This window comes from Macaca fascicularis, chromosome Y, assembly GCF_037993035.2.
Source record: "Macaca fascicularis isolate 582-1 chromosome Y, T2T-MFA8v1.1".
In the NCBI taxonomy this organism is placed as follows: Eukaryota; Metazoa; Chordata; class Mammalia; order Primates; family Cercopithecidae; genus Macaca; species Macaca fascicularis.
The window spans coordinates 8,690,170-8,714,270 of record NC_132903.1 but is presented as its reverse complement, the minus strand read 5'-3'; the positions used below and the strand labels follow the sequence as shown (position 1 = coordinate 8,714,270).

At 39.3% G+C, this 24,101-nt stretch overlaps 1 pseudogene; it reads right to left on the bottom strand.

Moving 5' to 3' along the window:
- Window positions 1-436: 436 nt before the first annotated feature.
- LOC141409574 (uncharacterized) lies at window positions 437-7,330 on the bottom strand (annotated as a pseudogene).
- Between the last annotated feature and the right edge of the window lie 16,771 nt (window positions 7,331-24,101).

Genomic DNA, 24,101 nt, shown 5'->3' with positions numbered 1-24,101 from the left:
GTGAATACAAACCTTAAATGAAAATGGGGTAAATTCCCTAAGTAAGAAACAGAATGACAAGCTGAATAAACAATGAAGACCTAATGGTATGCTGTAATCAAGACACCCATTTCAAATAATTCAAAAGAAAGGAAAAATATAAAATCTGCCAAGAAAATAGAAAACAGAAAAAAAAGTAGAGGTTGCAATCCTAGTTTCTGGCAAAAAAAAAGACTTTATATCAATATAGGTTTTAAAAAAAGACAAAGAAGGGCATTACATAATAAAAAAAGCCCTATATACACACCCCTCATAAAAAGCTCTCAGATTATAAGGCAACTTTCTAGAAACCCTCCAAGATCATAAGTTAAATGTTCTTCAACAGTCATTATCTTTATACTGCATTGATTCAGTATAAAGTCTGATGTTGAACACAAAATGGGGACTTGCTAAAGTCTTATCCACATTTTGAACATGTATGGAGCTTCTGTCTAGTATGAATTATCTTGTTTAATGAGGTGTGAGAATGAGCTCAATGCTTTGCCACATTCTTCACATCGGTAGGGTTTCTCTCCAGTGCAAATTATCATATGATTAGTAAGGTCTGAGAAACACTTAAAGGTTTTGCCACATTCTTCATATTTGTAAGATCTGTCTTCCATATGAAATATCTTGTGCTTAATAATGGTTGAGGGGTGGGTAAAGGCTTTGCCACATTCTTCACAGATGTAGGTTTTCTCTCCAGTATGAATTATTTTACGTTTACTAAGGGCACAGAACTATATAATAGCTCTCCAATCTTCATTGTATTTGTAAAGTTTCTCTCTAGTGTGAATTATCTTATGTTTAGTAAGGTTTGAGAACCATCTATAGGCTTTGTTACATTCTTCACCTTTTTAGGGTTTCTCTGCAGTTTATGTTTATGAAGGTCTGAGACCTACTTATAGGCTTTGTTTCATTCTTCACATTTATATGGTTACTTAGAGGTATAAATTCTTTTACAACTAGTAAGGTCTGAGAAGCACTTGAAGACTTTGCCACATTCTTTGCATCTGTAGAATCTATCTCTAGTATAATTTATCTTGTGTTTCTAAGGGTTGAGGGGCAGGAAAAGGTTTTGTCTCATTCTTTACATTTGTAGGGTTTCTCTCTAGTTTAAACTCACTTATGTTCAGGAAGGTTTGATAACTTTTTAAAGGCTTTGCCACATTCTTCACATTTGTATCATCTCTCTGCAGTATGAATTCTTTTTTTTTTTTTTTTTTTTTTTTTTTTTTTTTTTTTTTTTTTGAGACGGAGTCTCGCTCTGTCACCCAGGCTGGAGTGCGGTGGCCGGATCTCTGCTCACTGCAAGCTCCGCCTCCCGGGTTTACGCCATCTTTTTTATAGTAAAATCTGAGATCAACCTATAGTCTTTGCCACTTTCTTCACATTTGCAGCATTTCTCTCTGCTAAAACTTTTTTTATGTCCAGCAAAGATTGAGCAGAACTCAAAAGCTTTGCCATATTTATTAGGTTGACAGGTATTGCTAAGGGTAGCAAACAAACATTGATGAAGGTCATTATAACTGCTTTCCTGCACCTTGGAATTACCTAAACTTTTGTAGTCTTTCTTTAAGTGTAAGTTATTAAGGCCACAGCTTCCATATTTGATCAGGATCATTTTTTGAAATGATTCTTTTATGTCATACTCCAGCAATATCTCTGCAGTTAAAAAAAAGAGAGAGAGAGAGAGAGAGAGAGACAGCTAGGAGAAAAAAAAAAAAGACTACAAATTTCTCCCTCATTAGACTCAGGTGAATACATTTTACAAATATATAATTAAACAAAGCACATTAGCAAGGCGACAATAAAATATCACAAGCTCTAATTCCTTTATAGAAATTTAAACTCAACAGAAATATACCGATCCAAATGCCTTCACGAGAAGTCTAAGAACCAGGTATAAATTTGCAGCACCCCAACTGATAGAAATATGAAAAACAACATAGTGGTTTAATAAAAGTATTTTGTATTACCCACGAAAGTCATTCTTCATCCTATGATGACTTTAAATATAGACTCCCAACAATAAATAAAATAGTGGCACCTGTGTCCATGCTTCTGGGTTTTTGAGAACTTACCATAGACTAATTTCTATATTCCATGGTAATGTTGGTAACTGGCAGTTTGGATAGCTGAGACCAAAGGTAAATGACTGTTACAAGTGAATAAAGACTTCAGTATCAAAGACAGACAATGGGTGTAGCAACTGACTATAGGATCTCAATAACAAATGTGGGGAACATCAGGAGTGGTTGCTCATACCTGTAATATGAGCACTTTAGGAGGCTGAGTCACTCCACCTCATCTAATCAAGACTCATCTCACCAGATGTAAGAAGTACAAGACCAGCCAGGTCAACATGGTAAAACTTTGTCTCTACTAAAAATACAAAAAATAGCTGGGTGTGGTGGCAGTCTCCTGTAACCCCGCTACTTGGGAGGCTGAGGCTGGCAAATCACTTGAATGCAGGAGTTGGGGGTTGCAGTAAGCCAATATCGTGCCATTGTACTCCAGCCTGGGCAACAAGAGTGAAACTTCCACTCAAGGAAGAAAGAAAGGAAAGAAGGAAGGAAGGAAGGGAGGGAGGGAGGGAGGGAGGGAGGGAGGGGAAAGAGAGAAGAAAGAGAAAGAGAGAGAGAGAGTGAACCAAAGCAAGGAAAGGCAAGGAAAGGCAAAGAAAAGAAAGAGAAAATACACAGAAAAACTTTTTTAACTAAAACCCCACAACCCCAGAGAAAACATGCATAGAACAGGCTGCAGAGACCCAAGAATCTCTAGCCTAAAAAATTTGTATTATTTTCTCCCAGATAAAAGAAACTTAATAAAGATTTTGACATGTCACTTCTTGTTATACAAATTACAACCTAAGATCACAACATATACAAAATATTAAGATAATATGGCTCAAAGACAAAAATAAATATCCAGAAATCAATTATAAATAATGGGGATGTAAAAATTATCAGAGATAATTTGAGTTAAAGTCTAGACATATTTTTAAAAAGAAAAAAATTAATTACCCTTAAAAATAACATTACCATCTCAGTGATGCTCAAGGAGTAAAATGGAAATAAAGAAATTGAGAAAATGGAAATATATGAAATAACAAAAATTAAACCAACAAAAAATAAAAAGCATGAAAAGAAATAATAATTGTGGCATGGAAGTACTAAAAAGACTAACATGCACTTCAACATTAGTAAAGAAAATTGAGAAAATCAATAATCTCAGCAAATTTCAAATGTAATTAACACAGAGAAATTTATAACAAGACACAAGTTAAGTAATGTTTTGAAAGTCATAGAAAAGAGAACGAGGAATGCAGGAAGAAATAAACAGATATGTTATTTATATGCATGCCTCTGCAAGATTATCATTAAATTTATAAACATAAATCTTTCAAGCAAGAAGGGCATGGGATGATATAGTTTAAACACTGAAAAAAGAAAAGGTTTAAGCAAGAATACTATATTTTACAAAAGTGTCCTTCAAAATGAAAAAAAAAAGAACCCTCTAAATATATCACAATCTATATTAACATCTAACTATGTCTTGGCTTCCAAAGACTCACATCATATCTAATTTAAAAAAGCTGAAAATTACAGGATAAAAATACCTTTCAAGCAAGTGTCAACCAAATGAGAGTAGTAGAGGCATCAATTTATTAAGGTGAGAACTGCCATATTTCATCTAATTTACTTTATGTCAAAATTCACAAGGCAAAGTAGGACATTCAATTATAGTAAGAGGGTTCATTCAATAAGAACTTGTAAATACATGACAGTTTTCCCAAACACATAAAGCAAACATTGACAGAATTGAAGCAAAAATAGACAGCAATAAAATAATTGATTAATACATCAATATTTCACTTTCAGTAATAAATAAAGCAGTACAGAATATCAATACAGAAACAAAAACTTGAATGCCTTATACAATAATTATACCTAATAAATGAATACAGACAACAGAATATGCATTCTTCTCAATATCTCATAAAACACTTTTCTAGATGGACCACATGTGACACCACAAAAGAAGCCTTAGTAAATTTTAACTAAAATTTTACAATTATTTATAGCCCAAATTGAATGAAATTAGAAATCGGTAACAGAAGGAAAGCTAAAAAATTCAAAACATATAAAGATTAAAAACACAGTTTCTTATTCTTTTCTCTCTTTCTTTCTTTCTTTCTTTTTTTTTTTTTTTTTTTTGAGATGGAGTATCTCTCTTTCACTAGGTGGAAGTGCAGTGGTGCAATATCAGCTCACTGCAACCTCCACCTCCCAGGTTCAAGCAATTCTTCTGTCTCAGTCTCCCAAGAAGCTGAGATTACAGGCTTGTGCCACCTTGCCCAGATAATTTTATGTATTTTATTAGAGGTTAGGGGCTTGAGCGACTACATCCAGCTATAACATAGTTTTTATCATGCTCTTTTTCAATGGTTAGAAGACTTAATATCATGAAGATGTCCATGCTGTTTAAAGTGACCAACATATACAACACACCCCTTTTTCAATTTTCAATTATACTTTTCCAAAAGTAGAAAAAAAAGAAACACAACATTATGTAAGATCTGAAGGGACCATGAAAATCCTGGCAGTCTTTAAAAAGAAGTAAAATATTGGAAGCATTATACTGAACAATTTCCAAATAGAAAACAAACCTGTAGTAATCAAAACACTGTGGTACTGGTATAAAAATACAGCACCATAGTAATAAAACAGAATGCAGCACAGATATAAACTATTGAATAGAGAGGAGAGACATACCACTTAGGTTTTACATTCAACTATACATCACAATTCCTTTGGTAATCAGGACCCAGGCAAGAGAGGAGAGTTACATTACATAGACGCTAGTTTCAGTTATATTTAAAAGTGTCTTCCAGAGAAGGCCACAGGCTGGAGAGACATATCACCTAGCTGATAGGCCCAAACATATGTGATAATATTCTCTGTTGACAGGGCCCAGGCAGAGGAGTCAAATTATTACAATTCTCACCTTCGATATGTAACAACGTACTCGTAGAAAGGAATTCGAGACAAAAAATCTCAACACCAGAGTACTAGGCCCAGTGATAAGACACAATCCCATCATCTTTGAGCCTCACATTTTTAACGTTTAGCTGAACGTGTATATTAGAGTCACAATCTCACATGTGTGCTTGGACAATGTATAACATTCTCTACAACATCCGAGGACTTTATAAAACCTGCATGAGAGTTGCAAACCTCTCTTCAGCCTGTATGCTCCTATGGGGTCATAATCTTACATATTGCTGTAAACCAGGTTTGATAGTTAACATTTAGAGGCAAGGCTAAGGGAGAAGACCCATTATTAAGCCTGTGGGCTGGGTCCAGAAATGAGCCACCATCTCCCCTGTGGCCAAATCCACATATAAATGTCACAATTTTAACTGTGTGCTGTATTCTTTTGTTAGACTCAGGACCTCAATAGTAGGCATTGTAAATATAGAATAGTGACAACTCTTAATTTCACCTGGATGTGCAACCAAGCGTCCCATTCTGAACATTTTGCTGGTCCCTGTTATGAAACTATTTACCATCAAAGAGTTTATACAATATAAGTTATTATTGTAAGCTTGTTTGAGCTTGGTACAAATATGCAACCAAGGACCTTACATATTGCCTTAAACCAAACAATGAGAGGAAAAATATTTTCTACTGGCTGTATCCCCATATAAGTTTGATCTTCATGCCTGTGAACTGAAGCAAAGTATACGTCATAATTCCATATGTGAGAAAAAAACAAGACAGGAGGGTAACATTACATAGAAGGTGTACCAAGCAATATGCCAAATGCCTTCTCTAGGCAGGGTATAAAAAACTGGGTCACATTAACCTGGTGCTAGACCCAGCATTGGACTACATCCCACATGTGGAAAATACCAAGCCACGTTATGAGAGCCAAAACACCTACATAGCGGGCCCAAGATATGTCAATATATATTTGGGGACTCCATCAAGGGCAGGAGAGTCACATCATAAGGGTGCTAGGCCCAGCGATATGCAATATGCCAGAATTTCCTCTTTATGCATAATCCAGGAAGAAGAAAAAATCATCTGGGTGCTCGGCCATGCAATAGGTCAAAATTCCTTCTTTGTGCATATAATTTGGGAAAAATAGAAGAGTCACATGTCCTGAGTGCTGGGCTCAACAATATGCCAAAATTCTCCTATTATGAAGACCCAGGAAGGAAAAAGAGTCACATCATTTATGTCAAGGGCTCAGAGATATTTCAAGGTGTCCCAAGTAGGCAAGGGTCAGCAGATGAAGAGAGCCATATCACCTAGGTGCTGCCCTAGGAATATGTCACAATGGAACATGAGGGCAGCATGCAGGCAGAAGGGCAACATCACTTGAGTGCTGTATCCTGAGATATTTCACAAGAATCTCTTAACACAACACTCAGCAAAGAGAGTTACATCAAATGTTTGAAAGTTCTCTGCTTATGCCACAATGCTCCATGTGGGTAGGGCCCAAGGAGGGACCCACATCTCCTAGGTGATAGGCCCAGAGATGTGTTACAATGTCTTCTATGGAGCATAGCCCTGGTGAAAGAGTACCATCACTTGTGTGCCTGGCCTAGAAATATGTCACTCTCCAGGTTGACAGAACCCAAGAAGGAGTACAACATAGCCTAGGTAACAGGCCCAGAGATATGTCACAATGCCCTTCTTTGGGTTTGGCTGTGGCAAAATAGTTCTCTTCCCTGTGTGCCTGGCCTTGCAATATGTCACTGTGTTTCCTTTGTGCAGGGCCCATTCCAGAGAGGAGGGTTATATCACCTATGGGGTGAATACAGGGATATGTCACAACAATTTTGTTGGGCACAGCACAGGCAAAAATGTAACATGACAGGTTCTAAATCCAGTGATAAGACACAATCCTTACAGAGAGAAGGGCCCAGGCAGGAGTGTCACATCACCTTGAGGTCGGCCTTGGTAGATATCACGATTCCATTTATGGGCTGAAACAAGTATAGAGAGTCAAATTACACAAGTGCTTGGCAATAATGTGTGTCACAGTTACACTGTCAGAAAATTTCAAAGGTGAGGTTTACCATACCAAACATGTCCTGTTTTCAACTTTGACAGTTGACTTCATCCACGTGAGGTAATGACAGTTCTTACTGTCAGCTGGGTGTGCACACAAGACTCACGAATTTCACCTGTATACTGAGCCCTGCTTTGACTCCTTCCACATAACCCAAAGACTTTGTAAAATATGTGTGAGTGTTGTACTCTTTTGCGGCCTTTGTATAAAAGATGGTCCAGGACATCAGGCATATCACTAAAACTAGTTATAAAGTCAAAATTGCACTTATTGCCTGAGTCCACATATGACAGTCATTATCATTCCTTTAACCATGCCTGGGTATAGGTTTCCATTCCCTCTGTGGTTATGAAACAGGCAGAACAGGCACATCACCTAAATGCTGGGCCAGAAATATTCCAATATTCTTTTCGTAGGCAAGGTTCTGTCAGATATATCACATACTTGTGTGCTAGGTCCAACTCTGTGTCTCACTGTTCTTGTGGGCAGTCTCCAGGCAGGAGAGAAGAGTTGCATCACCAAAATGATGGGCCCAAAAATATGTCACAATACCTCTTGTTGACAGGGCCCAGGAAGGAGAGTTATATCATTTGGATGCAGTGTTTAGAAATACTACAGTTACTAAAGGAAGCAAGGTACAGGCAGGAGAGGAGCATTATGCAACATAGATGCTAGGTCCAGAAATATGTTAAAAATCCCCTTGAGGACATTGTTAAGATAGCACCGTCAAATTACCAAGCTACTTGGCTCAGGTAGTTGTGAAAGTCTCATTTGTAGGCTATACCTATGCAGAATTATTAAATCACTTAGGAGCTGGGAAAAGGTATAAGTCACAATTACACTTGTGGAAAGGTTTAAGAAAAAGACTTACTGCGTATGTCCTGGCTCCAGTCATATGAGTTGTTATTAGGCTTTTACTATGGTCTCTGGTATATGGTACAATATTACCTGGCCAGAGAGAAGGCAAGAAATTCACATCACCTACGTGAGTATGGCTCCAGTGAGATGTCACACTTTACCTTGTGGACAGGACACTGGCAGAAATGTCACATCACCTGAATGATGATTTCACTGACATGAAAACTCCATCTGTGGGCAAGACTTTGGCAAGAAAGAGACTTATTTCATTTAGGCAATTGGCCTAGATATATGACATAATATTTGTTCTGTGCAGTAAAAAACCTGGAGAGTGACCTCACATTGGTGCTGGGACCAGCAATGTGTCACAATCTCCCTGTGGTCAGGGTACAGGCAAAAGTGAACAAACATCACCTAGGTGCTTAGCCAAATGATATGTTAACAATGCTTTCTGTTGGCAGAACTCTCCAAAAAGAATCACATTACCTGGGTGCAGCACCCAGTTATGTATCACAGTGTACTGTAAGTGCAGAGCCAAGGAAGTAGAAGAGAGTCACATCACTTACATAATGGAACTAGTTATAAAACACAATTCTCTTTATAGCCAGGTTTTAGGCAAATAATTCACATCATCTGGGTGATAATACAATGGATAAATAAAAGTGTCCTTTGTTGGCAGAACCATGATAGATGTTATGTATTGCAAAGGTGTTTGTTATACTTATGGTACAATTTCCTCTGTGATCTGGACCTCCAAAAAGAGTCAAATCATTCATGTGCCAGGAAAAGTCACCTGTCTCAATCACACTCTCAGAAAGGTTCAGAAGTAAGTTTCACATTCCACATAAGTTCTGGTTTCCTGTAAATGCGTCAACTCTTTCTATGAGTTTGGTGGAAGTAGAGGAGTCACAGTCTCAACAATGGGCAAGATCCATGTATAGGAACTCCAATCTCATTTGAAGATTGCGTTCTAGTAGGAGAGTCACAGCATTACAGGCATACTGAATCATGGTTCAAATGTGACCAAAACACCTGTGAATCTAATCCATGTATGAGAGTAATTATTTCAATCTTTGACTACTTTTATGTGTGAGGTTTAGTACCTCATTACTAGGCCCTGTTTATGTGAGAATCGCAATTGTATCAGCTAGGTGTGCATACATGAGTCACATTTTTACCTGGTTGCTGGTCTTTTTTATAACACTCTTTGTACCATAAAGGCTTTAGGAGACATACCTGACTGTTATAATCCTTTTTGAACTTTATACAAGTTAGAAACGCAGGATTTTTCCTTTAACAATAAGACTGGCTATGAAAGTCAAAATATCTCGACTGACTGGGTCCAAATATAAGATTTATTATACTATATGTGTGCTTAACCCACTCATATGTCACAGCTTCACCTGTGAGTAGTGACAAGGCAAGAGAGTCACATCACCTGGGAGCTGAGCCAGTGATACATTGTAATCTCATTAGTAATCTGGGTCTATTAGTAAGAGTCACGTCACTTCATTACAACCTCAAATAGTATGTAGCTGAGCCCACTATAGAGAGAGAAGAAGAAAAAAAAGAAGATTCAACCAGGTATAGTGGCTCATGCCTGTAATCCCAGCACTTTAGGAGGCCAAAGTGGGGAGATCACAAGGTCAGAAGTTTGAGACCAGCCTGCCTAACAGCGTGAAACACTGACTCTACTAAAAATACAAAAAAAATAAAAAAATAAAAATAGCAGGGCATGATCGTGGATGCCTGTAATCTCAGCTACACAGAAGGCTGAGGAAAGCAAATCACTTTAACCTGTGGGGCAGAGGTTGCAGTATGCCGAGATTGTACCACTGCACTCCAAGCCAGGCAACAGTGAGAGACCTTGTCTTAAAAAAAAAAGTAACTCCATCTAGGTTCTGGGCTTTGCAATATGTAATACACTCTCCTCTTTGCACAGTTTAGAATATGAAGGAGAGTCACATAACTTAGGTTTTGCAATCAGAGTTATGTCACAACTTATTTGGTGAGCAGGACCCAGGCAGAAGAGGAGAGTCACATTACCAAGTTGTTAAGTCAAATGATATTTCACAACGTCCTCTGGGGACAGGACAAAAGCAGGAGAGACAAATAACCTAGCTTATAGCTTATTGTTCCACAGACATGTGGTAATATCCCATGTTGGCAGGGTCCAGGCAGAAGAGTCACATTATTATGATTCTAACCCAGAGATATGTCACAATGCACCCATGAGAAGAAATGTAAGTCCAAAAGTCTCAACACCTGGGTACTAGGCCTAGTTATATGCCAAATCTTCTCGTCTTTGAGGGTGACACCATTAACTCTGAGCTGAGGGTGTATATGAGAGTCACAATCTCAAGTGTTTCCTGGGTTGTTGTATAGTACTCTACTATATACAAAGGCTGTATGTAGCATGCGTGATAATTGCAAACCACTCTGAGGCCTATATGCTCCTATGGATTCACAATCTTACATACTGCCTTAAAACCACATATAATAGTCAATATCTCTTCTGTAGACTGGGTCCAGGGATAAAACCCATTATTGTGCCTATGAGCTGGATCCAGAAATGAGCTGGATCCCACCTGTGGCCAGATCTATATATGAAGGTCACAATTCCAACTTGTACTACATTCACTTGTTAGAATGAGGACATTAACAGGGTGCTTTGGAAATGTGGGATAGTGTTAACATCCGCTTTTACTTGGGTGTGTAATAAATAGCCCCAATCTAAACTTTTTGCAGGTCTTTGTCATAAACCTGCACCGAATCTATCATACAGAACCTGTCTGAGGGATGGATGAAACAATTTCACCTCCAGACTGCGTATTTAGTACTGCTGATAAGAGTACAGCAACAGCAGCAGGAGAAGCAGCAGCTGAGAGTCCAGCCACCACCAATAGAGTGCAGCAGCCAAGAGCATGCAGTAGCCACTGAGACAGTGTAATTGCAGCAGCAACCACATGCAGAGCAACTGTAGCTGAGAGTGCATCTGTGATCATCTGGCAATTCTCACATTTATTTACTAGAGATAAAATAACAAAGGCTTGGAGCAAACCCAATTTGTGGGTAATAAACATTGTCAACTCCATGAGTGGAGAGCAGTCCTGCATGCAAATGATCAAAGGTTGGTTTCTGGAGACATATATTAACCAATTTAAGTAGATAAGTTCCTTTATATTCTCTCATTATCTACCCTTTTCTCTCAGGTTCTGAATAAGAGAGTTTGACTGCCTTCAGTCAAAATTATTTTCTAAAGCTTTTGTAAAACCTCCCAGCCTGCCAGGAAAGATTGTGTCTTCCCTGTAATTTTTCCCACCACCCTGACCGATCTCTCATCTCATATTTTTGCATCACGTTTTGCATCCTGAAGAGTACAGATGCTTACAGCAACAGGATTGTCAGATGCAGTGGTTATAACTGGTATTCTGGCTTTGCATCCTAGAATTAGTAAATAACACAAGACAAACATGAGTATAATAAGAAATATTCTATTCCATTTGCATTTCTCTGATGGCCAGTGATGATGAGCATTTTTTCATGTGTCTGTTGGCTGTATGAATGTCTTCTTTTGAGAAATGTCTGTTCATATCCTTTGCCCACTTTTTGATGGGGTTGTTTGTATTTTTCTTGTAAATTTGTTTGAGTTCTTTGTAGGTTCTGGATATTAGCCCTTTGTCAGATGAGTAGATTGCAAAAATTTTCTCCCATTCTGTAGGTTGCCTGTTCACTCTGATGGGAGTTTCTTTTGCTGTGCAGAAGCTCTTTAGTTTAATGAGATCCCATTTGTCAATTTTGGCTTTTGCTGCCGTTGCTTTTGGTGTTTTAGACATGAAGTCTTTGCCCATGCCTATGTCCTGAATGGTACTACCTAGGTTTTCTTCTAGGGTCTTTATGGTATTAGGTCTAACATTTAAGTCTCTAATCCATCTTGAATTAATTTTCATGTAAGGAGTAAGGAAAGGATCCAGTTTCAGCTTTCTACTTATGGCTAGCCAATTTTCCCAGCACCATTTATAAAATAGGGAATCCTTTCCACAATGAGATACCATCTCACACCAGTTAGAATGGCAATCATTAAAAAGTCAGGAAACAACAGGTGCTGGAGAGGATGTGGAGAAATAGGAACACTTTTACACTGTTGGTGGGATTGTAAACTAGTTCAACCATTGTGGAAAACAGTATGGCAATTCCTCAAGGATCTAGAACTAGATGTACCATATGACCCAGCCATCCCATTACTGGGTATATACCCAAAATATTATAAATCATGCTGCTATAAAGACACATGCACACATATGTTTATTGCGGCACTATTCACAATAGCAAAGACTTGGAATCAACCCAAATGTCCATCAGTGACAGACTGGATTAAGAAAATGTGGCACATATACACCATGGAATATTATGCAGCCATCAAAAAGGATGAGTTTGTGTCCTTTGTAGGGATATGGATGCAGCTGGAAACCATCATTCTTAGCAAACTATCACAAGAACAGAAAACCAAACACCGCATGTTCTCACTCATAGGTGGGAACTGAACAATGAGATCACCTGGACTCAAGAAGGGGAACATCACATACCGGGGCCTATCATGGGGAGGGGGAGGGGGGAGGGATTGCACTGGGAGTTGTACCTGATGTAAATGACGAGTTGATGGGTGGAGCACAGCAACATGGCACAAGTATACATATATAACAAACCTGCACGTTATGCACATGTACCCTACAAGTTAAAAGTATAATAATAAAAAAATAAATAAATAAATAAATAAATAAATAAAAAGAAATATTCTATTCCAATCAAGGAGTGACATTTACTGTTACCTGGCACCTAAGTCCAATGTGTGCATGTGTGCTGTTACTAAGAAACCCGACTGGGGGTATGTTAACCCTTTCTAGTCAAGCAATTGCATTATCAGAAGTTGGGAAGTGAGTTTTTGTCTAAGTAACAGGAAAGTAGAAAGGTAGATTTAAAAGAGTGGCCTAATAGAGTGTAGCAAGTACGGGTTGCAGGCAAAGTGAGAGAATAAGAAAGGTTAATAAAACATAGTAAGGAACAAATTTTCTGGAGTGTCTGTGTCCAGAACAGGATTCACTCAGCCTTTTGAGTTATCTTCTTCAGCCTCCGTCTGGTAATGTCTGGGGCCTGAGTTGTACAAGAAAACTACATTTTCTGGGGCTGTGGGTTTTGCATTGTCATTTCCTTCATTTCTGGTACTGGGTGGTGTTTTAGCCATGCTATGGTAAGATTTGATACATTGCACTAGAATTCAAAGAGGGCTTGAGGAGGTGTGAACATAGGCATATCCTCTTTCTCCTGTTAGCAAATCATTTGGACCACACCATACATAACTATTCACATCTTTCCATAAAACTGTGGATTTTATGTCTTGAGAGGTTTTAGCAAAGTTCTTTTCTACAGCTGATTGATATTTGTCATCTAAATTTAAGAAATTTAGGGTAAATAAAGTTTGTACTAGTAGTGTTCCAGAGTCCTTACATTCCTTCTTCTTTGTTTCTGAGACTATATTTAAGAGTAGAATGAACATGTTCTACTATGTTCTGTCCTTGGGGTTTGTACAGGATGCCTATGGAAGGATGGATGCTCCATATGTGACAAAATTGTTGTGAGCTGGCATAAGCCAGAATAATTTTGCAATTAGAAAATCTTTTCCTACTGGGGAGTAAAGCCTGATTTACATGATACTGACACACTGGCCGGTCTTTGTTCCTAGAGTTCCCAAGATGGTGGCGGGCCAATTCCAAGATGACAGTAAGTCTTTCGTTCTCTTACCAGTGATTCTTGGCCTCACAGATTTCAAGGAATGAAATCTTAGGTCATGCAATGAGAGTTATAGCTCTACTAGAAGCTGTGGGTCACGGAAGAGAACCGTGGAACCTAGTGACTAGTGTTCAAGTCGATTAGGACGAACCCAGGCACTTAGTTGTGCCGGAACAAAGGTGAGCTGCTAACCCCATCAGGAGCGACAATGGGTGCCTTGATGAATCAGAAGTTCAGCAGACACACTGCTGGATCTGGAGGAGTGGAAGTCAGTGGTGGGTCTGCGATGGCGGTGAACAAGCAGTGGTGGACGGCAAGCAAAAGCTCAGCTTGAGCCAGAACAAACAGAAGAGTGTGCCACTGCAAGATTTAATAGAGTAAAAACAGAGCTCCCATATAACTGGAGGGGACCCAAAGGGGGTTGCCACTGCCGGGTCAAATATCCCAATCACTGCCCCTCCCCCTGTGCTCTCAGGTGATAGATTATTTGACTATTCCTGCTTTTAGCCTAATTGGTATTTTGGTGAACTCTCTTTACTACCTGATTGGTCAAGTGTGGGCTGAGTTACAAGCCCCAGGTTTAAAGGTAGATGCAGCTAGGCATGGTCACCTTCCCCAGTTAGGCTTAGGAATTCCTACTTAGTTGGTCTAGGAAACAATCTGGATAATCCTGTCTCTCAGTAGGACTGCTCAGCATCCCTTGAGGGAGTACTTCCTAGTGAAATCTGTGAGTTGGCCTTTAATTACTGATAATACAAATTATTATCTGTCCTGTTCTTCAAGGGGAATAGTAGAAAAGCAGTCTTTTAAGACAGTAACAATTATAGGTTAATCTTGAGCAATACCCACGGGGAAAGGAGTCCTCTCTTGAAGGGGCCCCATAGTTTGCAAGTTAGCATTGATAGCCCATAAGTCATGCAAAATCTCCATTTGCCAGACCTTTTGGGAATGAAGAAAATGGGCAAATTCCGAGGGCTGTTTGATGGTTCTCTATGGTGGGATTCTGATTGCTCCTCACTTTATTCATGGACTTGTTGTAGCTTCTGTCACTTTAAAGGCTACTGTTCTACCCAAAGAGTATTTTTAAAGATCCAGGTCAGAGGTAGGGGAGGAATAACAGTGGTCATTTTTAGAAAGAGGTCTCTAGAGTGACCTCAATTAAACCTCTAATAAATGGGCTAATGGCTACATTTTCTCTAATGCTTTTTCTTATTTCCTTATATCCCTGATTGCCTTGTTCTTGCATTAGTGAGCATGCCAAGATTTCCCCTTCTAATGCCTGTTGCCTAAGACAGGGTCCCATATTTGTAGCATATTCCTTGTCTTTTCTCCACTCTATTGGGGGAGGGGGCTCAGAGTAAACCTCCATTTTCTCTGTGGCACTTTTCCTCTCTAACAGTGGAACTCAGGGACTGCGAAGGCAGTCTCTTCTGTGTAGAGTGGGACCAAAACATTCCTAAGGCTTACAATGTTAAAGATGTTATTGGAACCTGCTGCCCTTGTGCGTGATGTTTAAGATTTCTTCCCAGTCATTCCCAGAAGTCTATGTCTAGCATGCCCTCTTCTGGGAACAATGGGTTATGGAAAAAAAAAAAAAAAAGAACAAACAGTTTGCATTAGGTCACTTAATTGAAACTGTGAAACTGAGGCTGCACTAGGTTTAAGCAGATATTTCAATGGTTTTATATAGTGTTTCTGTTGAGTTAATAACTGATGTCCCATGATGAAACCCTTACCTAAACAATTCCCTCAAAGTTGGAAATCCTAAGCCAGCACCAATGACGTACTCTGTGCAGTCTATTCACCTTCATTTTTGAGGGTTTTATTATGAATTGTTTCAGCATTCCTCACATGGGGCACCATCAGTTGAGTCTGTCCCACCAACCCTGGCTGAGTGACAGATGAAAGAAGTTTGCTGACACAGATATTTTTCCTGAGAGCTCCACAAAGGGAATGCACAATCAGCATCACTGGCAAGCATGCAGCAGCAGCAGCAGCAGCAGCCAATTGTGCAGCTGGCACCAAGAGAATGCAGCAGCCACTGATAGGCTGTGGTAGCTACTGAGAGTGCAGCGTAACAATCAGCCAAGAGTGCAACCCCAATAAGCCAAAGACAGTTGCATTTATTTAGTACGTATTTAATGACAAAGGATGAGCACAAACACAATTTTGGGGAAATAAATATTATTGACCTATTGAGTAGACAGCATTCTTTATTCATTCATGCAAATGAAAAAAAGGTTTGTTTCCAGAAACATGTGTTTTCAGAATAAGTAAACCAAATTATCTAGGTAAGTTCCTTTAAATTCCCTCATTATCTAACATTTGCTATCAGGTTCTGGATAAGAGAATGTGGCTACCTTCAGCCCAAATTCTTTTCTGAAGGGTTTGCAAAATATCCTGGCCTTCCAAGAAGGTTTGCATCTTTCCTACAATTTTTTCCACCACCCTGACAGATCTCCTAAAAAAACTCTCTGTACCACCAAAGGAGTTGATACTTTATGAGTAAGTGTTGTAAGGTCCTGTGAGTTTGGTACAAATACGAAATGCCAGACCTTACCTATTGACCTAAGCCTAGCAATGAAAGAAAAAATATATCTTATTTGCTAAGTCACAATAAAAGTTTAATCATCATGATTTTAAACTGAAGTAAAGTATTTGTCATAGTCTCACTTATGGGTAAAAAACTAGGCCAGAGAATAACATCACTCAGGTGCTGTCCCAAGCAACATATCATAATGCCCTCTCTAGTCAGGATATAGAAATAAGAGTCACATTAACTTGGTACTGGACACATCGATATCACACAATGTCTCATGGAGAAAAAAAATTAGAACAAATACACCTACATAGTGGGGCAAGGATATGTCAAAATACCTCCTGTAGCTCTGGTACAGTAATAAAAGTCACATTATCAGAGAAGGGGCCAAAAATATGCCGTAATTTTCTCTATACACAGGACTCAGGTGAAAGAGTAACATTGTATGGGTGCTGGGCCCTGCAATAGATCAAAATTTTGGTTTGTCAGCATGGTTTGGGAGAAAAAGGAGTGCTAAATAACCTGAGCACTGGGCTCAGCAGTAGGTCACAATCCCTCCACTGGAAAGATCAGACAAAAAAAGAGAGTCACTACACTTAGGTCATGGGCTCAGCAATTTATCCCAGTGTCCCCAGTATGCAGGCACAGGTAGAAAAAGAGTCCTATCACCTATGTGCATCTTTAGTAAAAATGCACCTATGGGAAAGTATCTGTGCCAAAAATTCTCAACACCTGGGTACTAGGCCCAGAGATGTGACACAACCTCTTCATCTTGTAGGCTGAAAACTTTAACTATGGCTGAGAATTAGAATCACAGTCTCAGATGTGTACTGGGCCAATGTATGGGACTCTCTACAACATCTGAGTGGTTTATAAAACCTGCATGAGAGTTACAAAACTCTCTGAGGCCTTCATGGTGATATGGACCCACAATCTTACATATTACCCTAAACCAGGTTTTATAGTCAAAATCTATCCCAAAGGCAAAGTTAAGGAAGAAGACCCATTATTTTGTCTGTGGGCTCAGCACAAAAATGAGTCAGCATCCCCCCTGTTGCCTAATCCAGGTATAAAATTCACAATTCCAACTTGGTGCTGTATTCTCTTATTAGACTTATGACCTCAACAGTGATCACTGTAAATGGGGGATGGTATACACTGTTAATTTCACTTTTAACTAATAGTCCCAATCTGAACATTTTGCTGGGCACTGTTATGGAACTTCTGCCACCAAAGAGTTTATACAATATAAGTTAGTGTTGTAAACTTCTATGATCTTAGTACAAATATGCAATGCAGGACCTTACCTATTACCCTAAGCTTAATAATGTGAGGCAAAATATCTTCTATTGGCTGAATCACAACAGAAGTTGGATCATTATGCCTGTAAACTGAAGCAAAGTATACGTCATAATCCCATTTGTGGGCAAAAATGTAGGAAGGAGAGTAACATCAATTAAGTGCTGTGCCAAGCAATATATCACAATGCCTTCTCTAGGCAGGGTATAGGAAACTGTGTTGCATTAACTTGTGGCTGGACCCAGCAATATGACACCATCCCACAGGACCCAGTAATATGACACCATTCCACATGTGGAAAAAAGCCAGATAAGTTATGTGAGCCAAAACACCTACATAATGGGCTCAAGATACGTCAAAATACCTTTGGTGGCTCCAGCACAAGGAGGAGGGTCATAATAAGGTAGCCAGGACCAGCAATAAGCAATATTCCATAATTTAATCTTTATGTAGAATCCAGACAGAAGAGTAACATCTGAGTAATGTGTCCTGCATTAGGTAAAAATATCTCTTAAGTGGACATGATTCAGAAAAAACACAAGAGTCACATATTCTGAGTGCTGGGCTCAGCAATGTGTCAAAATCCTCCTATTATGAATACACAGAGAGAAAAAAAGAGTCACAACACTTACATCACGGACTCAGATATATGTCCCAATGTCACCAGTAGGCAGAGTTTAGCCACATGAGAAGAGTCATATCACCTCGTTACTTCCCTAGGAATATGTCACAATTTAACATGTTTGCAGAAACTAGACAGAACAGCCACATCACTTGGGTGCTTAATCCTGAGATGTTTCACAGGGGTCTCTTAGGATAGCACCCAGGCAAGAGGGTTACATAACCTAGGTGCAGGTTCTCTGCTTTTATCACAATGTTCCATGTGGTTAGGGACCAAGGAGGGAGTCGCTGTACCAAGGTGATAGGTCCAGAGATTTGTCAAAATGTTCTCTATAAAGCATAGCCCTGGCAAAAGACTACCACAACCTTTGTGCATGGCCTAGAAATATGTCACTTTCCAGGATAACAGGGCCCAAACTAGAGAGCCACATAACCTAGGTGACAGGCCCTGAGTATATCACAATGCCCTCTACTGGGCATGGCTCTGGCAAATGACTACCCTCACCTGTGTGCCTGAGCTTGCAATATGTCACTATAGTTCCTTTGTTTGGGGCGCATTCTAAAGAGAAGAGTTGTATCACCTGTGAAGTGGACACAGAAATATATCACAATAATTGTGGTAGGCATCGCTCAGGCAAGAATGTAATATCACCTGGATGTGAGATCCAATGATATACCACATTTCTTACTGAGACAAGTGCCCAGAGAGGAGAGTCACATCATCTCAAGGTTAGCCTATGTAGCTTTCACAACCCATATATGGCCTGGAACAAGTCTAAAGAGTCAAGTTACACAGGTGCTTGGAAAATATTTATATCACAATTACACTGTCAGAAAATTCAAAAGATAAGGTTTACAACACCATACATGTCCTGTTTACAAATGTGACCACTGACTTTATTCACGTGAGGTGATGACTGTTCTTACTGACAGCTGGGTATGCATACTAGAATCACAATTTTACCTGTTTGCTAAGCCCTGATTTGACTCTGTCTGTATAACCCAAAAACTGTGTAAAATATGTGTGAGTGTTGTAAACTTTTGTAACCTTTGAACAATAAGGTGATCCACAGCATCACGTAACATCAGAAATATGCTACGCATGTTCCTAAACCTAGTTATAGGAGTCAAAATATCCTCTATTGGCTAAGTCCACATATGAGAGTCATTGTTATGCCTATGGGCTGTGCCTAGGTTACAATTCCCTCTGTGGTTATGAAGCAGGCGGAACTGCCACATTACCTAAATACTGGGTCGTAAATATTCCAATATTCTCTTTGTAGGCAAGGTCTTGTCAGAAATGTCACATAACTTGTGTGCTAGGTCCAGCTATATGGCACAATGTCCCAATGGGTGGTGTCTAGGCCGAAGAAGAGAGTCATATAACCTAAAATCTGGGTCCAAAAATGTGTCAAAATGCCTCCTGTTGACAGGGCCCAGGCCAGAGTGTCATATTATTTAGATGCAGTGTTTAGAAATGCTACAATTTCCAAAGAAAGCAGGGTACAGGCAAGAGAAGAGAGTCATGTAACCTCAATGATTGGTCCAGAAATATGTTACAGTTCCCCTGGGGACCTTTTTATAACACAGACAAATCACCAAGTTCATTAGCCCAGGTATTTGTCAAAATCTGATTTGTGGGCTATACCTAGGCAGAATAATCAAATCACTCAAGAACTGGGCAAAGGTATATGGCACAATTACACTCATGGAAAGGTTTCAGAATAAAATCATTATCCTGCACTTACCCTAGCCCCAGGCATATGAGTTGTTACTAGATTTTTTTTTATGGTCTCAGATATACCTGTGGCTAGAGAAAAGGCAAGAAAGTTACATCATCTACGTGTTAAATCAAAAAGCTTTCTCCAGGCAGGAATTTGAGAAGAGAGGAGACTAGCTTCACCTAGGCAGTTCGCCTAGATTTTTGTCATAATGATTTTATGTGTAGTACCAAGTCTGGAGAATGATTTCACATTGGTGCTGGGATCAGCAATATATCCACATCTTCCTTTTGTCAGGGTACAGGCAAAAGGGAAGAAATATCTCCTAAGAGCTCAGACAGGTGATATATTATACAATGCTTCTTTTGGCTGAACCTAAAAGGGGAATCATACCACCTGGGTGCATTACCCAGTTATATTTAACAATGTGCTGTAAGCACAGAGCCAAGGCAAAAGTCACAATTTCAACTTTGTGCTTTATTCCCTTGTTAGACTCAGGACCTCACCAGTGGGCATTATAAATGTGGGAAGATGACAATCTTTAATTTCATATGTCTGTGTAACTGAGTGTCCCAATCTGAACTTGTTCCTGGTCCCTGTTACCTATAAAGGCCCTTTCTACTATCAAAGAGTTTATAAAATATAAGTTAATGTAAAAACTTTCTGTGAACTTGGTACAAACATGCAACCCAAGACTTATCTATTGCCCTAAGCCTAACAATGAGAAGAAAAATATCTTCTATTGGTTGAATCCCAATGTAAGTTTGATGATCATGCCTGTAAACTGAAAAACTGTACACATCATAATCCCATTTGTGGGCAGAAATATTAGGCAGGAGTATAACATAACTGACAAGTTTTGCCAAGCAATATGTCACAATGCCTTCTTTAGGCAATGTATAGGACATTGGGTCACATTAATTTGATTCTTGACACAGCAATATGACATCATTCCACATGTGGAAAATACCAAGCCATGTTATGAGAGCCAAAACAGCTACATAATGGGCCCAAGATGTGTCAATTATCTTTGCTGGCTCCAACAAAGGCGGGAGAGTCATATCATAAAGATGCTGCACCCAGTAATATGCAACATGCCATAATTTTCTCTTTATGCAGAATACAGGCAGAAGAGTAAAATAATATGGGTGTTTGGTCCTGCAATAAGTCAAAATTCCTTGCTTGTGGTCATGGTTTGGGAAAAAGAGGAGACTCACATACTCTGAGTGCTGGGTTCAACAATGTGTCAAAATCCTCCTATTCTGAAATCTCCGACAGAATATGAGAGTCACTTCACTTAAGTCATGTACTCAGAGTTATATCCCAATGTCCCCAGTAGGCAGGAATCAGGTGGACGATGAGAGTCATATTGCCAAGGTACCTCCCTAGAAATATGTCACAATGTAACATGTGGGCAGAAACCAGGCAGAAAGAGCCACATCACTTGGGTCCTGAGATATGTCACAAGACACTCTTAAGAAAAAAAAAAAAAAACAGGCAAGAGAGTTCCATCACCTCACTGCAGGTTGTTTGCTTCCTGCAACAATAATACATGTGGGTAGCGCCCAAGGAGGGTGTCATTTCACCTAGGTGATAGGCCCAGATATATGTCAAAATGTTTTCTATGAAGCATAACACTGGAAAATGAGTAACATCACTTCTGCACCTGGCCTAGAATTATGTCACTCTCCAGGTAGGCAAGGCCAAAGCAGGAGTGCCACATAACCTATGTGATAGGCCCAGAGATATGTCATAAAGCCCTCCTTTGGCCATGGCTCTGGCAAAAGAGTACTCTCACCTATTTGCCTGATCTTGCAATATGTCACTATCATTTATGTGTGCAGGGTCCATTACAGAAAAGAGAGTTACTACCCCTCTGAGGGGAACACAGAAATATGTCTCAATAATTTTGGTAAGCATGGCACAGCAAGAATGTAACATCAATTGGTTGTTAGATCCAGTGTTATGTCACAATACTTACTGTTAGAAAAGCCCAGGCAGGAGAGACTGGCCAAGGTAAATATCACAATCCCATATATGGGCTAGAACAAATCTGGAGAGTCAAATTACACAGGCTCTTGGCAAAAATTCTTTTATAATCACATTGTCAGAAAATTCCAAAGATGAGATTTACAATACCACACGTATCCTGTTTTTATGTGTGACAGTTTGTTTCATTCTTGTGAGATTATGATAGTCCTTACTGTCAGTTGGGTGTGCATACAAGACTCAAAATTTTACCTGCATGCTGAGCCTTGCTTTGACTCTGTCTGTATAAACAAAAGGCTTTGTAAAACATATCTAAGTATTATAATATTTTCTCTCTTTGGTATAAGAAGGTGATGAAGGACATCACACATGTCCCTAAACTTAGTTATAAGAGTCAAAATATCCTCTATTGACTGAGTCCACGTATGAGAGTCATTATCATGTCTGTGAGCCATGCCTAGATATATCTTACGTTATATATTAATATGTTATATTTTGTTGTTCTCTATCATGAAACTCTCTGTGCCACCAAAGGAGGTTATACATAATGAGTTAGTGTTGTAACTCATTATTGGTACTGTGAGCTTGGTACCAATATGCAACTCAAGACCTTACCTTTTGCCTTAAACCTCATGATGAAAGGCAAAATATTCCCTGTTGACTGAACCCTAGTGTAAGTTTGACTATCATTCCTGTGAACTGAAGTAAAGTATATGTGATAGTCCCATTTGTGGGCAAAAAACTAGGCCAGAGGATAATATCACTTGTGTGGTGTACCAAGCAACATGTCATAATACCCTCTCTAGGCAGACTATAGGAATTAGACTGACATTAACTGAATGATGGACTTATTAATATGACAGCATCCCACATGTTGGAAAAACAGCCAAGTTATGAGAGCCAAAACACCTACATAATGAGTCTAAGATATAACAAAATACCATCTGTGGCTCCTACACATGCATGAGAGTCACATTTTCAGGGTGCTTGGCCTAGCAATATGTCCTAATTTTCTCTATATGCAGGACCCAGACAAAAGAGTAACCTTGTCTGCATGCCGGCCTCTCCAATATGTGAAAACTTCTGTTTGTGTGCATGGTTTGAGAAAAAAAATGGTGAGTCACATAACCTGAGTGCTAGGCTCAGCAATATTTGACAATCCCCCCATTGTAAAGACCAGGTAGAAGAAAAGAGTAACTTCACTTAGGTCGTGTACTCATAGATATATCCCAGTGTCCCCAGTAGGCAGGTTCCAGGCAGAAAAGGAAAATCATATCACCTAGGTGCTTCCCTAGTTACATGTCAAAATCTAACACATGGGTGGAAACCAGAAAAAAGAGCCACATCACCTGGGTGCAACCTGAAGTAATATGTCACCATGACCAATGTAGACTGGTTTTAAGAAAAAAAAAAAAAAAAAAAAAGCAGAATCACAACACCACCTGGGTGCTGCGCTCAGCATTATGTAATAATTCTCTTTCTTGGCAGAGTCAAGGACAAATAGTACAATCGTGTCACCTAGGATTTGCACTCAGTGGCAGGTCACAATTTCTACACTGGGCGGAATCTAGGTCAGGAGAGGAGAGTCACATTACCTAGATGCTATATCTAGCGATATGTCAGTATCCCCTCTGGTCAGTAAACTGCCAGGAGAGACACTGGGGGCTGCAACCAGCAATATAATACAAACATGTTGAAGAAACCCTGTAAATTGACAAGAGCCGAAATACCTACAGAATGGTACAAAATATCTTTTGTGGCTCTGGCATAAGCCAAAGTCATATCATTAGGGAGAGGACAAGCAATATGCCATAATTCCCTCTTTATGTACTATATATGCAGAAGAGTAGCTACATCTGTGTGCTGGGCACTGAAATACAGCAAAAGTCCTGTTTGTGGACGTTGTTCAGCAATAAGATGAGTGTCAGGTTACCTAAGTGCTGCACTCCTCAATATATCACAGTCCTGCCATTGTAAAGCGCAAGATAGAAGAAGAGAGGCACATCACTTAAGCCTTGGGCTCAAATATACGGCCCAGCATCAGCATTAGGCAGGACTCAGGAAGAAAAAAAAAGTCACATCAATTAATTGCTTCTTTAGGTATATGACACAATTTAATATGCTGGCAGAAATGAGGCTGAAGAACTACATTACCTGGCCCAGGGACCTGAGATATTCACAAG